The 17,500-nt window shown below is 39.4% G+C and overlaps 1 pseudogene; it reads right to left on the reverse strand.

Moving 5' to 3' along the window:
* Positions 1-9,565: 9,565 nt before the first annotated feature.
* LOC135226288 (KRAB-A domain-containing protein 2-like) overlaps positions 9,566-17,500 on the reverse strand; it is a 27,246-nt pseudogene continuing 19,311 nt past the window's right edge.

Here is a 17,500-nt window from a genome sequence, read left to right on the forward strand (position 1 = left end):
GAGAGGCGGTCGGCAACTACAAGCAAGGACTTCCCAGCTACCTGGAAAAAGTTTGCCGATACCATAGCAAATGGCCTGGATGGATGGTCATTGTTATGGAGAGGCTCCTGTTGTTTGGGATGCAGGAGTTGGCATGGCTCGTGGGGAGAGACGGTGTTGGTGATGTTCGAGTCTATTCCAGACCAGAAGATGGTTTGTTGAGCCCGATGTTTGGTAGCCTCAACACCAAGGTGACTATTGTTGTTGTAACGTTGATGATGGACCTGATGTGTGCAGTTACCTCAGCACAGCCAGTCATATCCTCGGGGGCTGGGTAGCTGACTAGTGCATGAGAAAGGGCATCTGGGATGCATGGAGACTTACCAGCATGCCACCCTGTGGTAAATTGGTATTGCGACATGCGCTCCTTCATTTGCTGGAGCTGTGGGTTTCCAACCATGTCCAGCATGTAGCTGTTGATGATGGGCACCAATGGGCAATGGTCAGTTTGCAGGGTGAAGGTTGGCAGTCCTTTGAGGTATAGGCATCTGCGAGAAAGTGGGATCCACCCTGGACTTCTCGGAGATGTCCAGATCCATGGTCCTGGAGGAGAGCATAGCCTATCCTGTAGAGGCGAGATGTGTTGGCATGGAAAATGGTTGCAGGGAGGGGTCAAAAGATGCAAGAACAAGTGAGCTTGAAAGTGCTCGTTTGACACGTTTGAAGGCCTGGTCATGGTAATGTGTCCAAAGAAAAGTGCTTGGGATTCATGAGTGGTCAAAGGTGCTATGCAATCAGGCCAATATCTGGGGTAAACTCTGTCAATTGGTTTACTAATCCCATGAGGTAACATAAGTCCGTCAGGTTGGATGGTGTAGGGAAGTCTTCCAGAGCAGCAACTCGTCCGGGGTCAGCAACAATTCCTTCTTTGGAAAGGGTGAATTCACAGAAAATCACTCTGGTCAACTGCCACCATGAACTTTTCTTTGTTGAGAGTGATGCCATTTTTGTGGTAGCGAGTGAGTAGTTCATGGATCCTGTGGTAGTGTGTCAGTAGGTCATCGTCAAAGATGAGAATGTCATCAACAACCTTGACACACTTCTTCATGCCTTGGAGAGGTAGGTCGCCACGGTAACAATAGGCATCACCAATGGCAGCGAAGCCCATAGGTCGCTGGCAATCCTGGAAGCATCCATAAGGCATAATAAAGTGGTGGGGCAGCGGTCCTCCTCCGCTAGCTCCATCTGCCAGATGATTTAGTTGTCATATTAAATGGAGTTAATTGGGAGATTTTCAGTTAGTTTCTTTTGGGAATTTTTGAAGTCATTATTGATAGAAGTAGTACGTCTGGGGTTAGTTTTCCTTTTTGATTGACCGATGACTTGACTGACATACTTAAACACACCATAATCGTCGTTCCCCGACGCTAGCAAGACACACACCAGCCGTGCAGAGATGTTGCTGTCATTTGCCCACGGTACTTACGAGTGTTTCTACGAGTCTACAGAGTTCTACAGTGCTTTTTGGTCTACAGAAGCAGTTAGATGTTTTCTGCTGGGAGACCTTTCACCTTCCTACAGCGTGCTACGTCTCTGCAGCCAGTTGCAGACAAAGAGGGATATTCAAGGATCCAAAATGAGAAATAGTTTATACACCCAATTATTTTTGGAGATGAAGTGTGATAGACATTAATTTGTGCTGCCAGAGACGTGCAGTTACTACTATATTTTGTGTTTTGAGCCGGCCAATGTGTTTTGTATGTATAAGCTGTTTTATGTGAGCTATGGCTAGGCAGGGGCTAGCCAGGGTAGTAGCCGATCATCTGTTACATAAAAGAGGGCTATAATTAAAAATATGTTTAATATACCATTATGATGTGATGTACTGTGACTTTTTTAGAAAGTGCAGACTGATCATTTTTAACTCCCATGGAGATAGAGTCCGAGCGACAACCTAGAGAAAGCTGATAAATCTCTTCTAGGATGGTGTGACGCTAAGATACTTACTTAAGCAGGTCAATATTTGTTCTGTGGGTATGTGAGTTCGTGAGGGCTTGTTCAAGGTGCCTTTGAAAAACTGGCTGTGACCAGTTATTTGGGGGGCGTTGACGAAGAGTGTGAATTCATGTGTACGTGTGCGCCTCTTTCCGTTCATAATGGCATCTTTAGCCAAAACTAGGGGAAGACTTACGGAGAGGTCCGTGCGAGAAAGGCAGAGACTTGATGCCGTATGCCGAGGTGTTTCCTTTTGAAAGTGTATGAAATTCCAAGCTGTAATGGGCGGTTCTAGTGAGGGGACTGAGTGTCCTAGTGAAGGGACTGTATTTTGGAGAAGAGATAATTGGTGTGACTAATTACTGATTTAGACTAAATAAATACCGGGGGTTTATCTGAGTCAGTGTTCTGTGAGACTTGAACTATTATCATTCCATTAATAATCCTATAAGAACCTGAATTATTCAACTAGTACTTTGCTTTGAATAAACGTAAATACTTTTGAAGCTCCAACTCTGATTCAATGACCTTAGATAATGGAGAGAGAGAGAGAGAGAGAGAGAGAGAGAGAGAGAGAGAGAGAGAGAGAGAGAGAGAGAGGGGAGGGACTGAGTGTTATCACTTTTGCTTAACGCTCTGGCTAAACGCATACCAAATATTAAAATGGCGGGGGGCCACGCCCTTCGCTGTTAATATATATATATATAATATATATATATATATATATATATATATATATATATATATATATATATATATATATATATATATATATATATATATATATATATATATATATATATATATATAAGTAGTTTCTGGGTGTGACTAAGGGCGTGAGTTTGTCTGTATGTGTGCGCCTCTTTCGTTCTTAACTGGAGGTAACTAGTAACTAGGCAGAAGGATGGAGACAGCTACGGGGAGAAAAGGCAAAATGGCAGGATAGCTCTGCGAAAGTTATATTTGTTTCTGTGTGTGATGTTCCAAGCTTTAATGGGCAAATCTGGTGAGGGGACCAAGTGTACTATGATGTGACTAAGTGTCCTAGTGAGGGGACTGAGTTTTGGAGAAGAGATAATTGGCGTGACTAATTACTGATTAAAACTATTAAAATACCGGGGGGTTGTCTGTGAGACTTGAACTATGAATTATCATTCTATTAATTATCATGTAAGAACCTGAATTATTCAATTAGTGCTTTGCATTGAATAAACATATATTTTTGTAGCTCCGACTCTGATTTGGTGACCTTAGGTAATGGAGTGGAGGTTGAGAGAGAGAGAGAGAGAGAGAGAGAGGAGGGACATAGTGTTACCAGTTCACTTTCACGCTATAGGTAAACACTTACCAAAAACTTGAAAATAGCGGGGGCGACGCTCCCGTTGTTAATAGTGGTGGCAAGCGGTGGTCGAACGAAAAAGCCTTTTGTTAGATTGTGGAAAATTGTTAGATTTCAGTTACTGGGTGAGAGGGAATGAGAAATATCCGTCCTTTAACTGTGGTAATGAGGCGGGGAGAATTGAACTTGGCTCAGCCATTTTCCCAGGGCGAGATACCGCGAGTGGGTCGGTTGATCAGTAAGACTTCTTTCTTATTGCGTGTTGCCAAGTGTCTTTTCCGCTCAATGATCGGGTTGTCATTACACACGCAAGTATGTGTTTATTTGCGTGTTACTGTGCATTCGGTTTTGCGGTCGGGTTTTCTTTCATTGTGAAGGGGTAAGTGTTACAAAGTGTTTTATTTTTGGGCCTGGGTTTTTTTTTTTAGTTATTTTGTGAATTGTGGGATTGGTTTTGGATACCACTTTTTTCCCCATAGGAGTAGAGAGTGATGTATTTCTTTATTGGCGCATGTTTAGAAGCAACGCATTCGTCTTTGTGTTAATGCATAGGTGTGTGTATGAATGGTTTTCATACATGTGAAACTGTTGCTTGAATTGCATTCTTGGCTGAGAGCGCCCACTTGTTCTTACGTGGTCAGCGTAATTTCTGCTGAACCAGCCCAGATGGGTATTTCAAGGGGAAGGCGAGTAGTGGTCTGCCTCATGGGCATTGCTTGACCGGGAAGGTGAAGCTCTCTTTTTTTTGTTTTTTTTTTAGTGGGGGGTGAACTTCTTTTTTTTCTTTGTGCCAGGACATCAGCTGATGTGAGATGCCCCTAGGCTTTTTTTATAAAGAGATTTTCCTTTCTCTTGAGTGAAGAGAAAAGGAAATGAAATGCATATGGATGTGGTGTAAGTTTTCCTTATGCTTTGGAAGGCATAATTATAATGGGTACACAGAGATAATTATTTTTTTAATGGAAATTTTATTGGGGAGATTACTTTAAAACGGTGCTGAGTGGTGATGACTGATGTTGTCAATTGGTGATTGCCGAGTGGTGCTGAATGGTGATGCCCTGTGGTGCTGACTGATGATGATTGCTGACTGATGTTGTCAGGTGGTGTTGCCATTGGTGGTGGATGGGTGCCTCATGTTGTATTTGGTGAATACTGGGGAAATGGTGTTGATTGTCGAGTGTGGCAATTATGATAAATATTGGGGAATGGCAATATTAATGACATTACTTGAGATATTTTACTGGAGACTTCTATTTTTATTATTATGGGAGATATTTTACGGGGGGTTACTTAAGTAAAATTATAATTACTTGAGACATACTTTACAGGAGATTGAGATATTGCAGGGGGAGATTATTTTATAATTATTACAGATAATTATATTATGGAGGATTATTACAATAGATTATGGGAGAAGTTTTGTGGTTAATTATTTATTGAGTTTCTGTGACTTGGGAGAATGTGTCAGTGGTTCATGAGTGATGAATCTGGCTGAATTTTTGATGAATTGTGCTGAATTTTACTGAACTTCTAGTGAATTTTGTGCTGAATATTTGGTGAAAGGGCAAGCATTAACATTGGTCATGTTTTTTATACTCATACTGGTGATTTTTTTTTACATACTAACATGGGTGTTGTAATGCTATCAAGGGTGGTGTTTTTTTTGTGTGGATATGGGAGGAACTAACGACACATTTTTTGTTTGTCTTTTTTTTGTGAGTTCAGCAGAGAATTGCTTGACATCTACATGAGTCACAGGGATAGTTAACAGTACCGTTGATTTTTCTTCTTCCCCTTTTTGGAAGTTAGCCATCGTTGACACAAGTTTTTTTTTTTATCATGGGCGAGTTTGAATTTATTTTTCTCTCCAGTTTGTGTGAATATCTTTTTAATGTCTCAGTTCGTGACTTGGAGTCATTGTTCGGGAACGTGTTTATGATTTCAGCTGTTTGATGCTGCAGAGAGATCTATGCTCCATTTTTGCATTTTTTTAAATGCATACGAAATGGCACTACATTTTTTTTCTTTCTGGATATTTGTATTCCAGAAATTGTGGGTTTCTTGCACAATACCTTTGTTGTATTTGTGACAGCTTTGCCAGAGATAGGAAACTTTGTTAAGTTTCTAGTGGCCTATGTTGTAGTGCATATGGAGAGGTCTTTACTTAGACATTGAATTTGGAGTCATGTTATAATGAGTTGTGGCACATTGGTGAATTTTTCTAGAATTTCCTGGACAATTTTATTTGCCGAGTTTTTGCCCTTTCTTAGCAGTTATGCTAAATAGAGAGTTTATAGTTTTTTACTATAACATTGAGTTATTTTCTTGGAGAATTGGAAATACAATTTTATATATAATTTTGGAGATATAATATTTTTGGCCATTTGATATTTAATTTTTCTGGAAATATTCCACAGTTTAGGCCTATGGTGGTGTGAGTTATGTTTAGTTCAATTATTTTGCAGCCTTTTTTGTTGCAAATAGAGACACATTTTTGAGGAGACATAGGACAATATTTTTTTTGTGTGTCAGCTTGGTGCTTTGAGTGTATTTTTTTGGAGATGGAGTTACATTTTTTTATTATCCTGCTTGGAGATATAATATTTTTTGGAGACTTGTTTTATTCCACATGGAGATATTGGTGAAATAGAGGAGAATATTATTTGTTACTGGAGTGGTGGTTTTATTAACACGTGGTTATTGGGGAAATAAGAGGGAATATGGTGGTGTGGTTATTAATTAAATGGAGGAAATATTTTCATCACTGGGGTGGTATTATTATTAGGATGGTGATTTATATATATATGGAGATGGAATTAATCTTTGGGGGTGACCTTTTTTTGTGGTTATGACTTTTTTCTGGAGTTTTACGAGCCAAGAGAAGGGTTCGGTGGTTCTTTTTGGTTTTGTGACTAATTGGAAGCGAGTGGCATTACTGCATTGTGGTCCTATGGAGATGTTGCATTTTTTATGTTCACCAGTGAGTTATTTTTTGGTGGCATATTATTACTGACTTGTGAGTTTACCATAGTTTTTTTCCCCGGATAGGCAATAATTTTTTTTTTTATTATAATTGGGCAGTATCATGTGAGAGTTATATCTTTGAGACAAATTTTGAACACCTTAGTCATATCCTGGAGATAATTTTGTGAAATTTGCTTACTTGGTGTCATTATAGAAACTTTTTTTGAGAATCATGGGTTTCCGAAGTTGGAAGTCTGATTAGACATTTTTATGCTGCAGTTCAAGCACCTGACGTGTCCGCAGATGGATTTTTGCTGAGAATGCAGTGATGAGTCCGGTTGATGACTCTTTTCCTCTAGAGGTGATTGTTCAGAGTTTTTGCAATATCTGGAAATGTTGACCAAAGCATTTCATGAGAATGCACGTGTAAGAGGTTACTTTCTGGCCGTGTCCGATAGCTTGAAAAGTTGCGATGGCAAAAATTCTGTAACTATGCATATTGCATTTGTTGGGGAAAGGGGAAAACGCAGGGTTATGTATATCATGCATATATTATGTGCTTTGTGATGGGGAAGTTCACTTCTCATTAACTTTATTTTATTTTAAGTTTTTTTCTTTTCCTATAAGAGATGTAATTGGGGATTAATCTTTAAATAGGATTTCTTTTGGACAGGAAATTTATTTATTGGGATTTGTGAATTGTATGATGGGCGTTTGACATTAAGTCTCATTGAAATTAATTATGTGAGCGGGGAAGAAAGTTTTTGCTTATTTTGTGGATTGTTGTAATATCAGAGCTTGAGAGAACATTTTTTTTTTTGTGATAATTTTGGGGCTGGGCTTGTTACGTGTTTTTTTTTTTTTTTTTTCTGGGGCTCATTACTATTTTTTTTTTTTTTTTTTTACTTGTGAGAATTTGCGAGTTTGAAATGTGTGTGCAGAAGTCCGTGGGAGTTACTGTGAATTCTGGATTGTGTGTGCTGGTGTGTGAATTTGGTGAATTTTTTTTATTTTGGAGAATTAAGTTAGAGAAACTTAATATTTTTTTTGTTTTATGCAGAGTTGTGATAATGACTTATGATTTAGCGATTATATGGAGTTCCTTCACAAGTTGAAGTTAGAATTACTTTAGTGGTCATATTAAATGGAGTTTAATTGGGAGACGTTCAGTTAGTACTTTTAGGGAGTTTTTGAGGTCATTATCTGATAGTGGTATGTCTGGGGTTAATTCTTTTTTGATTGACGATGACTTGACTGACATACTTAAACACACCACAGTCGTCGTTCCCCAACACTAGCAAGATGCCCACCAGCTGTTGCAGAGATTTTGCGTTCGTTTGCCCGCTGCGAGGAGTTTCTACAAGTCTACAGAGTTTTTTTACAGCGCTTTTGGGTCTACAGAAGCTGTTAGATGTCTTCCAAAGGGTGAACATTTCACCTTCCTACAGCGTGCTACGAGTCTGTGCAGGCAGTGCAAGACACAAAGAGGGATATTGCAAGAGTACCAAGATGGAGAAGAAAAGTTTCTACACCGATTGTTTTTGGAGAGGATGGGAGGCTTTGATAGAGACATTACTTTGTGCTGCCAGAAACGCTGCAGTTATTTGCTATATTTTGTGTTTAATGAGCCGGCCAATGTGTTTTTTTTATACGTGAGTACTGTCAATGTGGCCTGTGGCTAGGCAGGGGCTAGCCAGGATGGTGGCCGAGCTAATCTGTAAAAAGGAGGAATGTACAGATTCATCATATTTAACTTCCCATGGGGACAGAGTCCGAGCATCAGCTTAAGAAAGCTGATAACTCTTTTCTGGGATGGTGAGACATTAAGATGTTTACAAAGCAGGTCAATGGTTGTCCTGTAGGTATGTGAGTTCGAGAGAAGGTGACTTTGAAACTAATTGAAAGTAGTTTCTGGGTGTGGACGAAGGGCGTGAGTTTTGTCTGTACGTGTGCACCTCTTTCGTTCTTAACAAAAGGTAACTAGGCATATGGATGGAGACAGCTGCGGGAAGAAAAGGCAGAATGCCGGGATAGCTGTGCAAAAGTTATATTTGTTTCTGTGTGATGTTCTAAGCTGTAATGGGCGGATCTAGTGGAGGGGACTAAGTGTCCTAGTGAGGTGACTAAGTGTCCTAGTGAGGGGACTGTGTTTTGGAGAAGAGATAATTGGTGTGACTAATTACTGATTAAAGACTATTAAAATACCGGTGGGTTGTCTGTGAGACTTGAACTATGAATTAATATTCTATTAATTATCCTGTAAGAACCTGAATTATTCAATTATACTTTGCTTTGAATAAACGTATATTTTTGTAGCTCCGACTCTGATTTGGTGACCTTAGGTAATGGAGTGGAGGTTGAGAGAGAGAGAGAGAGAGAGAGAGAGAGAGAGAGAGAGAGAGAGAGAGAGGAGGGACAAAGTGTTACCAGTTCGCTTTCTGCTATAGCTAAACGATTACCAAAAATATGAAAATGGCATGGCTGATGCGACGAATATATATGTTACGCAAGATGTGGATAATTGCCAAATGTATACATTTTGCGAGAAAGTTGCAAAATGTACACATTTGGAAATTGCGCTGCCAAATGTAGATGATTATCGACATATGGCAAAATTTTGCCATTTTTCAAAAAAGCAACAGCATTTTGCCTATTGTACACAATAGGCAGAATGAAACAAGAATCAAAGAGAATTTGTATTAATTGTTCAAACTAAAATTAGTATTTATTAGTATTTATTGTTCAAACAGGGTTGGCTAAAAGGGATTGGCACTACTTTAACTTAAATATTGCTACAAGAACGACCAGGGTGGCAACGAGAGTTATATTTTAACAGCTTATTGTGCAGGAGCATCTGGAAGTTGTGCAATTTGTTTTACAGGCACACTTCACATACCCTTGGCCTCATGTGTACCTGGTTACAGCGGTTCTCAAAGCCATTTCAACGTCGGGAACCTCATCTGGGGTGAGGAGCTTTCTCCTTTACGGGGTCCATATCAGCTACCGTGCAACCGGGTGGTTATACGTCCTTCTCTGCAGCCTACCTGGTACAGGTCCTCATCTCTCTGCAGTACCACAACCAGGAGGTTCCTGATGTCACTCGGCCCAAGATCAAACTCGGGAAACTTTCAGCGTCGCGTTGTCAACTTGTAGGGCACTTAAGAGGTGTTTTGCTCTCCTTGTCATTCTAAGTGTGGTTTTTTCTTGGCCGGCTGTAGCCAGTTGCCGAGCTTCAGCGAATTGCGGCGCCTCTTCTCCATCTCGTTCCTCTTCTCATTTCTGTTCCTCCTATCCTTCTTGTTCCTCTTCATCAGCCGCCCCTTCGGCTTCATTTTGGAGGTTGGTGTCAAAATATTCTTCAGTTCTTATATTGCCGAGCATATTAGGTGGAATAACAGTGGATGCTAGGCCTACCTTGGGTTCGATCCCTAACATGACTTTAAGCAGACTTGTTTTTATGGTTTCATGTTCCGAAATGTTTATTTGCCACTGGACAAAGTGGACACCAATGCTCCACCTGCTGGACTTGTTTCGTGCATCCAAATTTTTAATTTGTCTTGAATGCCTCCATTCAATCTTTCAACTGCACCTTGGCTTTGTGGGTGGCGCGGCCGACCAGTGACGAGCTTAAGTTCAGGCCAGAGCGTAGACAACTCTGATGTAAAGGCATTCGCAAACTCTTTCCTGTTATCCGAGTGCAGGATAACGGGAGCGCCAAAGGTAAAAAATATTGGGAGAAGCGTGTTAGCAACCTCCTCAGCTCGTTTTGATGTAAGGGGCCGCAGCACACAAAACTTGCTGAAATGGTTGATGAAGGTCAGAATATATTTGTAAGACATAGGGTTTTGATTAATAATATATTGTTGTGCATTCTCTGTAACCTGTGGAATGTGGAGGACAGTGCAGAGATAACGACCTGAGAGTAGCTGATGAATGAGTTTTCTGGGGGATGGCGTGAGATAAAAATGCTTAGTTCGTCGAGTCAATGTACGACAGTTTATGAACTCTTCCCAAAGTGCCTTTGAGGAACTAGATGCAGCTAGAACCGCGAGGCGTTGTCGAACTGTGTGTTCGTATGTGCGTGTGCGCCTCTTTCTGTTAAAAGCGTTCATACCCAAACCTATGGGAGGGATTTTGACAGAGGGCTTCGAGTCATAGGCAAAGATGCCGTGGCATTCGCCGGGGGAGTTTTTTGTGACAAAGTGTTTATGCCCGGTTGGGAATGGGTAAGTGTTACCTTTACTTTAGCCAAAGGGGTGGCTTGTTTGATATCTTGTAAGATGTTCCATTTTATTAACTTTGTCTTTAAACTTGTGTGTGTACTTAACCAGGAATGTGGTTCTGTATATTTGGCAGGACGGTTCTGGATTTCGGTGGGACAGAGTTCCCAGGGAAAGGTGTGACCTTTTGGGTGACTTGACAATGAGTTGTTTTAAGTTAGTCTGTAAGACTGGATTACTTAGTAAATTGGTTTAGTTATTGTAAATAAACGTTATGTTATGATGCAACTCTCTCATTTCATTACTGTTAGAATGGAGGAGAGAGAGAGAGAGAGGAGAGAGAGAGAGAGACCAGTCTGTGTAGTGGGTGTGGAGTCTGCCTTTCCGTTTCGTGTCCACGCTTACCCCGTATGAAATACATGGAGGTTTTACCATGTAATAGTGGTGGCATGGAGGGATAATTCCCCCATGTAATAGTGGTGTCAGCGGGTAAAAAGGGGATATAGAAAGTTTTCTTGCTTTTCTATGCCTAGGAACGCCAATGAAGAGATATGAGTGGCCAGTTAGAAAAATAAAAAGGGGCCGTGACTTAGCGATAGTTTTCGAACGACAAAGCTTTGTGGGATTGTGGAAAATCGTTAAACTGTTAGTTTTCAGTTACTTAGTGGAAAAAATGAGAAAATGTCTGTCTGATTAACTGTGCTAAAGGGAGGGAAGGATTTTTATGGGACTCAGCATTTTTCCCAGGGGGTCAGCCTGAAGCAGTGAGCGCACCCAGTGTGACTTTTGCTTGTGCAATGACGAGTGTTCCGAGATACCTGTGCGGCGGTCGTTGTTATATCACTACCGCGTTTTTACGAAGAATTTCGAGTTCCTTTTGTTCCCATTATGGAGTGGTGAGTGTTAAAGAACTATGTTTATCAAAAAGGAGTGGGTTTTTGTTTAAATATTTCTGGGTTTATGGGATTGGTTCAAGAGGTCAAAACAATTTTTTCTTTCATTTCCCATGTGACGTGTTTTCTTTATTTGCACGTGTTTATATTAGACGTATGCATTCGTCTTTGTTTAAAACATAGGAGTGTATTTTTCTATGCATGGGAACTGTGCTTATATAAGCATTTTTGGCTTAGTGACACAGAGCGGCCACAATTTTAAGGGCTCAGCATATTTCTGCAGAGAGGCGCCTTGCATTGCGAGTGTACGGGCATCCCTTGGGAGGGTAGTTGCATGGGTACCACTAGCCTCACTCGAGAGATAGTGCAGGGGAGGGTATTGCGAGATGGGGATACTTACTGGGTATATGCCCAGGGGCTTGTTCTGCGCTCGACTGAGGGGTTGTTCTCAGGGGGGGGAGAAATTTTTTTGTCTCAGTGTGGGTGAATTCCCCTTTTCCTTTTTTTTTTTTAGTGTTGGAGATGGATTTGGCCTTGACATTGAATGCTAAGATGTCAGCTGATTGATAAGTTGATGAAGTGAAATGCCCGTAGAGTCTTTTTTTTAAGAAAAGAGATTTTTTTTTCTCTCTTGGATGAAGAGAAAAGGAAATGAAAAGAGATTTTTCTTTTACGAAAATGAGGGGAAAAGTAGTTAACATGCACGGGATGTGTTATGTGTTTCTTTGTGCCTTGAAAGACACAAATATAAGGGGGATACACAGATTATTTTTTTTATTGTGTTGGAGAAATTACTTTGAAATGCCGATGATTGGTGTTGTATCTGTGTTGTGTGGCAATGGTGTTATGTCATGGTGTTGCATGCTGGAGAAATTGTATGTCATAGGATTCAGCAATACTGTTGTATGCTATTTGAATTTCACCCTTTGCGAGAGAATTATTGCTTTGGAGAGTTATTATTATTATTATTATATTGTTATTAAATCGAATCTTGAGATGTGTCACGGCGGGAGGTTTGCCTAAGTATAATTATCATTACGGGAGAATTGTTTTACGAGAGATTTGAGATATTTCATGGGAGATTATTCAATAATTATTACAGATAATTATTCAAGGAGAATTATTACGATGAATTAATGGGAGAAGTCTTGTGTTAATTATTTGTTCAGTTTTTGTAACTTTGGAGAATATTTTCAGTGATTCACGGGGATGAGTTTTGCTGAATCTTGATGAATCTGGCTGAATCATGGTGAATTGTGTGAGTTTTGCTGAATTTTGTGCTGAATTTTTGGAGAATGGACAAGCATTAACTTTGGTGATAATTTTTGTACTGATACTGATGATTTTGATGATAGCAATTTTTTTTTGGTGATTTTGTGATAGTGATATTTCTGATACTGATTTTTTTTATACTAATACGTGGGTGTTTTAATGCTGTCAAGGGAGGTGAAATCTTTTGTGATTATGGGAAGAACTAACAACACATTGTTTTAGTTTTTTTTCTTTTTTTTATGAGTTCAGCAGATAATTGCTTGACATCTAGTGAGTTACGGGAGATAGTTAATGGTGCCGTTGATTTTTCTTTTCTCCTTTTTTGAAAATTAGCCATCGCTGACACAAGTTTTTTTTTACCAAGGGTGAATTTGAATTTGTTTTTTCTCTCCAGTTAGTGTTTTGAATATTATCTCAGTTTTCATGACTTAGAGTCATTTAAGAGAAAGTGTTCGTGTTTTAGCTATTTGATGCTATAGAGTAATATGGGAGATTTTTTGCATGTTTGAATGCATACGTAATGGCACTACTTTTATATCTGGATATTTGTGTTTCAGAAATTGAGAGTTTTCTTGCACAATACATAGTTGTATTTGTGACAACTTTGTGAGAGATAGGAAACTTGGTAAGTTTTCTAGTGGCTTATGTCGTAGTGCATATGGAGAAGTCTTTGCTTAGACACTGTGTTGATGGTTAGTTCTGTTATAATGACTTGTGGCACATTGGTGATTTTTTCTAGAATTTTAGATAGTTTTATTTGCGAGTTTTTTGCTTTTTTTTTTTAGCAGTTATGCTAAATGAGTAGTTTTTATAGTTTTTACTATAACATTGAGTTATTCTCTGGAGAATTGGAGTTATAATTGAGATATAATGAGTTATAATTGAGATATATTATATTTGGAGAGATAATTGGAGGATATATTATTTTGGTGTTATATTTTGAGATATAATATATGGGAGATATAATATTTTGGCCATTTTGATATTTGCCAATGTGGTATGAGCTATGTTTGGTTCAATTATTTTGCAGCCATCTTTGTTGCAAATGGAGACACATATTTGGAGATTATGGGGCAATATTTGGGAGTGTGTAGTTAGATGCCTTGAGTGCACATTTTTTGGAGATATATTTTTTGGAGCCTTGTTTGTTCCACATGGAGTTGTTGTGGAAATAGAGGTAAATATTTTGTATTTGCCGAAATAGAGTTGATTATTCTCTATTCCTGTAGTGGTGTTTTTTTTTCTAGCTGACATGGTGGCTTTGGAGAAATAAGAGAATAATATAAGGGGGTTGGTTATTAACCAAATGGAGGAAATATTTTTATACCGGGGAGGGCGTTATTATTGATATGAGTCTCATAATGGAGTTGGAATTAATCTTGGGCGGGTGACTCTTTTTTTTTTTGTGGTTATGGAGTTTTTTTTGAGCAAAAGAGAAGTTTTCTGTGGTTCTCTTGTTTTGATTTCGTGTCTATTTAGAGAGAAGTGGCATTACTGCATTAACGAGTTATTTGGAGATGTGTGTGCATTTTTCATGTTCACAAGTGTGTTATTCTTGGAGAAATATGATTTGGGAAAAGTCATGTTGAGAGAATAAGTCTTCGAGACAAATTTTTGAACACATTAGTCATATCCTGGAGTTAATTCTGTGAAATGTGTCAGTTAGACCTTTTTTCTTGAGAATCATGAGTTTCCAACTTAGTGTCTTACTAGACAATTTTGTGCTGTTGTTTGAGCATGCGTCCGCAGGTGATTTTTCTGCTGACAAGCGATGTGATGAGCCGTGTGCTGATTCTTTTCCTCTGATGGTGACAGATCAGAAATTTTTTGCAATAGTTTTGTTTCTGGAAATGTTAGGCTACAGCAAGTTTCACGAAAGCGCATGTGTGAGAGTTTGCTTCTGGCAAATTCCATAACTTTACATGGAGCATTTGGGGAAAACGCGGGAGTTATGCATATTATACATGTATTATGTATTTTGTGATGGGGAAATCACTGTGATTATTTTTTTTTTTATTATTATTTTTCTTCCTTTTCCTATGAGAGATATATTTGAGGGGATTGAGCTTAAGTAGCATTTCTTTTTTGGACGGGAGATTTGATTTTACCGGGAGGTGTGATTTTTCGAGGGTTGCTACTTACGTAAATGGGGTTTGTTGACATTAAGTCTCATTGTAAATTAATTATTGAGCAGTAAAAGGGGTTTTTGCTGTTAAAAGTTGGAGATTTTTACTGATTTTGTGGGTTGTCAGAACTTGCGAGAACATTTTTGGGTCTGGGTGTTACGTGATTCTTTTCTTTCTTGAGCTTGTTACGAATTTTTTCTTTTTTTTTCTTGTGAGCACATTCGAGTTCGAAATGTGAGTGCAGAATTCCGTGGAGTTGCTGTGATTTCTGATTGTTGTGTGTGCTGATGTGCGAGTTTGGAGAATTGAATTGGAGAACTTGATGTTTCTTTTTCTTAGAGAGTTGTGATAATGGACTTATCATTTTAGTAGTCATATTTAAGGGAGTTAATTGGGAGACGTTCAGTTAGTATTTCTGACCTTTTTGAGATCATTGTTTGATAGAAGTAGTATGTTTGGGTTAATTTTCTTAGATTGACCAAAGACCTGACTGACATACTAACGCCCAAAAGTTCCCCGACTCCAGCAAGACGTCCACCAGCCGTGAAGAGAGGTTGCTGCCATGTTGCCCATGGTGATTACAAGTATTTCCATGATGGGTGATCGAGAGAATTCTACAGCGTGTTTTTTTGGGGATCTACAAGAAGCCGTGAGAGTCTCTACGATGAGGGAGGCATTCCGTCTCCATACAGTTGCTACAGTTCTACTGTCTGTTCAGCTACTTGCAGACAAGCAAGAAGAGGGATATTCAAGAATCCATAATGCAGAAAATATGAGAGAAAATGCGTTTTGTGTTATTGGGAGATAAAGCGTGATAAGACTTTATTTTATAATGCCAGAGACGTGCAGTTTTACTTGTCTTGTTTTAAGCCGGCCAATGTTTTATATTATATAAGCAATTTTGCTAGGCGGGAGCTAGCATATAGGTGCGAGGCCGAGCAATCTGTAAGACATAGAGGGTTTTGATTAATAATATATTGTTTGTGCATTCTCTGTAACCTGTGGAATGTGGAGGACAGTGCAGAGATAACGACCTGAGAGTAGCTGATGAATGAGTTTCTGGGGGATGGCGTGAGATAAAAATGCTTAGTTCGTCGAGTCAATGTACGACAGTTTATGAACTCTTCCCAAAGTGCCTTTGAGGAACTAGATGCAGCTAGAACCGCGAGGCGTTGTCGAACTGTGTGTTCGTATGTGCGTGTGCGCCTCTTTCTGTTAAAAGCGTTCATACCCAAACCTATGGGAGGGATTTTGACAGAGGGCTTCGAGTCATAGGCAAAGATGCCGTGGCATTCGCCGGGGGAGTTTTTTGTGACAAAGTGTTAGTGCCCGGTGGGAATGGGTAAGTGTTACTTTACTTTAGCCAAAGGGGTGGCTTGTTTGATATCTTGTAAGATGTTCCATTTTATTAACTTTGTCTTTAAACTTGTGTGTGTACTTACCAGAATGTGTTCTGTATCTTTGGCAGACGGTTCTGGATTTCGGTGGGACAGAGTTCCCAGGGAAAGGTGTGACCTTTTGGGTGACTTGACAATGAGTTGTTTTAAGTTTTTAGTTAGTCTGTAAGACTGGATTACTTAGTAAATTGGTTTAGTTTTTTGTAAATAAACGTTATGTTTTATGATGCAACTCTCTCATTTTCATTACCTGTTAGAATGGAGAGAGAGAGAGAGAGAGAGAGAGAGAGAGAGAGAGCCTGTCTGTGTAGTGGGTGTGGGGGTCTGCCTTCCGTTTCGTGTCCACGCTTACCGTATGAAATACATGGAGGTTTTCCCATGTAATATATTTAAATTCCCCATCAGGTAATGTTTAAAAATTGATCAAGTCAATTTGGCATCGAGAAAAATAGTCTCGCTTCTAACAGGCTTCACCACCAGACCTTTATGTACTCTATGTTTTTTCTTCTCTTGACACTCAATGCAAAAACTTTTGAACATCTGGCAGCACTGCATAGTCAAATTATCCCACTTCTTTTGTCCTTCTTTGAAAGTTTTCTTTTCACCGCCATGACCCACAGCTGAATGCGCGACCGAAATGGCCTGATGAACTTCCTCAAAGCACACTATAAACTTAAATTCAGTTTCCAATCCTTTATGCTTCCGAATAAATCGGTCATCGTCACCAACTCTGAGAATTTCGAATCTTTTTTTCATATTATAATCATCGCTGGTTTTAGGCCCTTCCTTTTCAATTTTAAGCAGCTGAGCTATCCACTGTGCACATTTCTCTTTCCGAGGAATGACGACATTGTCATTTTTAGACTGTAATAAGTTTGTCCAACTTCTGCTCAAACTGCTCTTTAAAGTCCGACATGCCACTTGTGAGTTGGTAGGACAGACCTCTGTAGTAGCAGGGAAGATGAGCCAGGGGAGACGGTAGTTGCTACTGAGCTGGTAGATCTGGTTTAACTGCCCTCCTCCTTGCCCAACTGCACGATTTCAGCTCGTAAACAAGAAGTGTTTCATATTAGTCTTAGTCTGAAAATTTCGGATCTTTCTGCTCAAACTGCTCTTTAAAGTCCGACATGCCACTGGAACAAAAAAAAATCTGTTAACATTTGGCAAAATACTGTTGCAAAATCATGTTAACATTTGGCAAAATGTCCTTGCAAAAAGTAGAAAAATTGACAAATGTGTACATTTTGCAATCAATTTTGCCTATTGTGCATAATCGGCACAAGCGCTGCAAAATTAATTGCAAAATGTACACTTT

This window comes from Macrobrachium nipponense, chromosome 14, assembly GCF_015104395.2.
Source record: "Macrobrachium nipponense isolate FS-2020 chromosome 14, ASM1510439v2, whole genome shotgun sequence".
In the NCBI taxonomy this organism is placed as follows: domain Eukaryota; kingdom Metazoa; phylum Arthropoda; class Malacostraca; order Decapoda; family Palaemonidae; genus Macrobrachium; species Macrobrachium nipponense.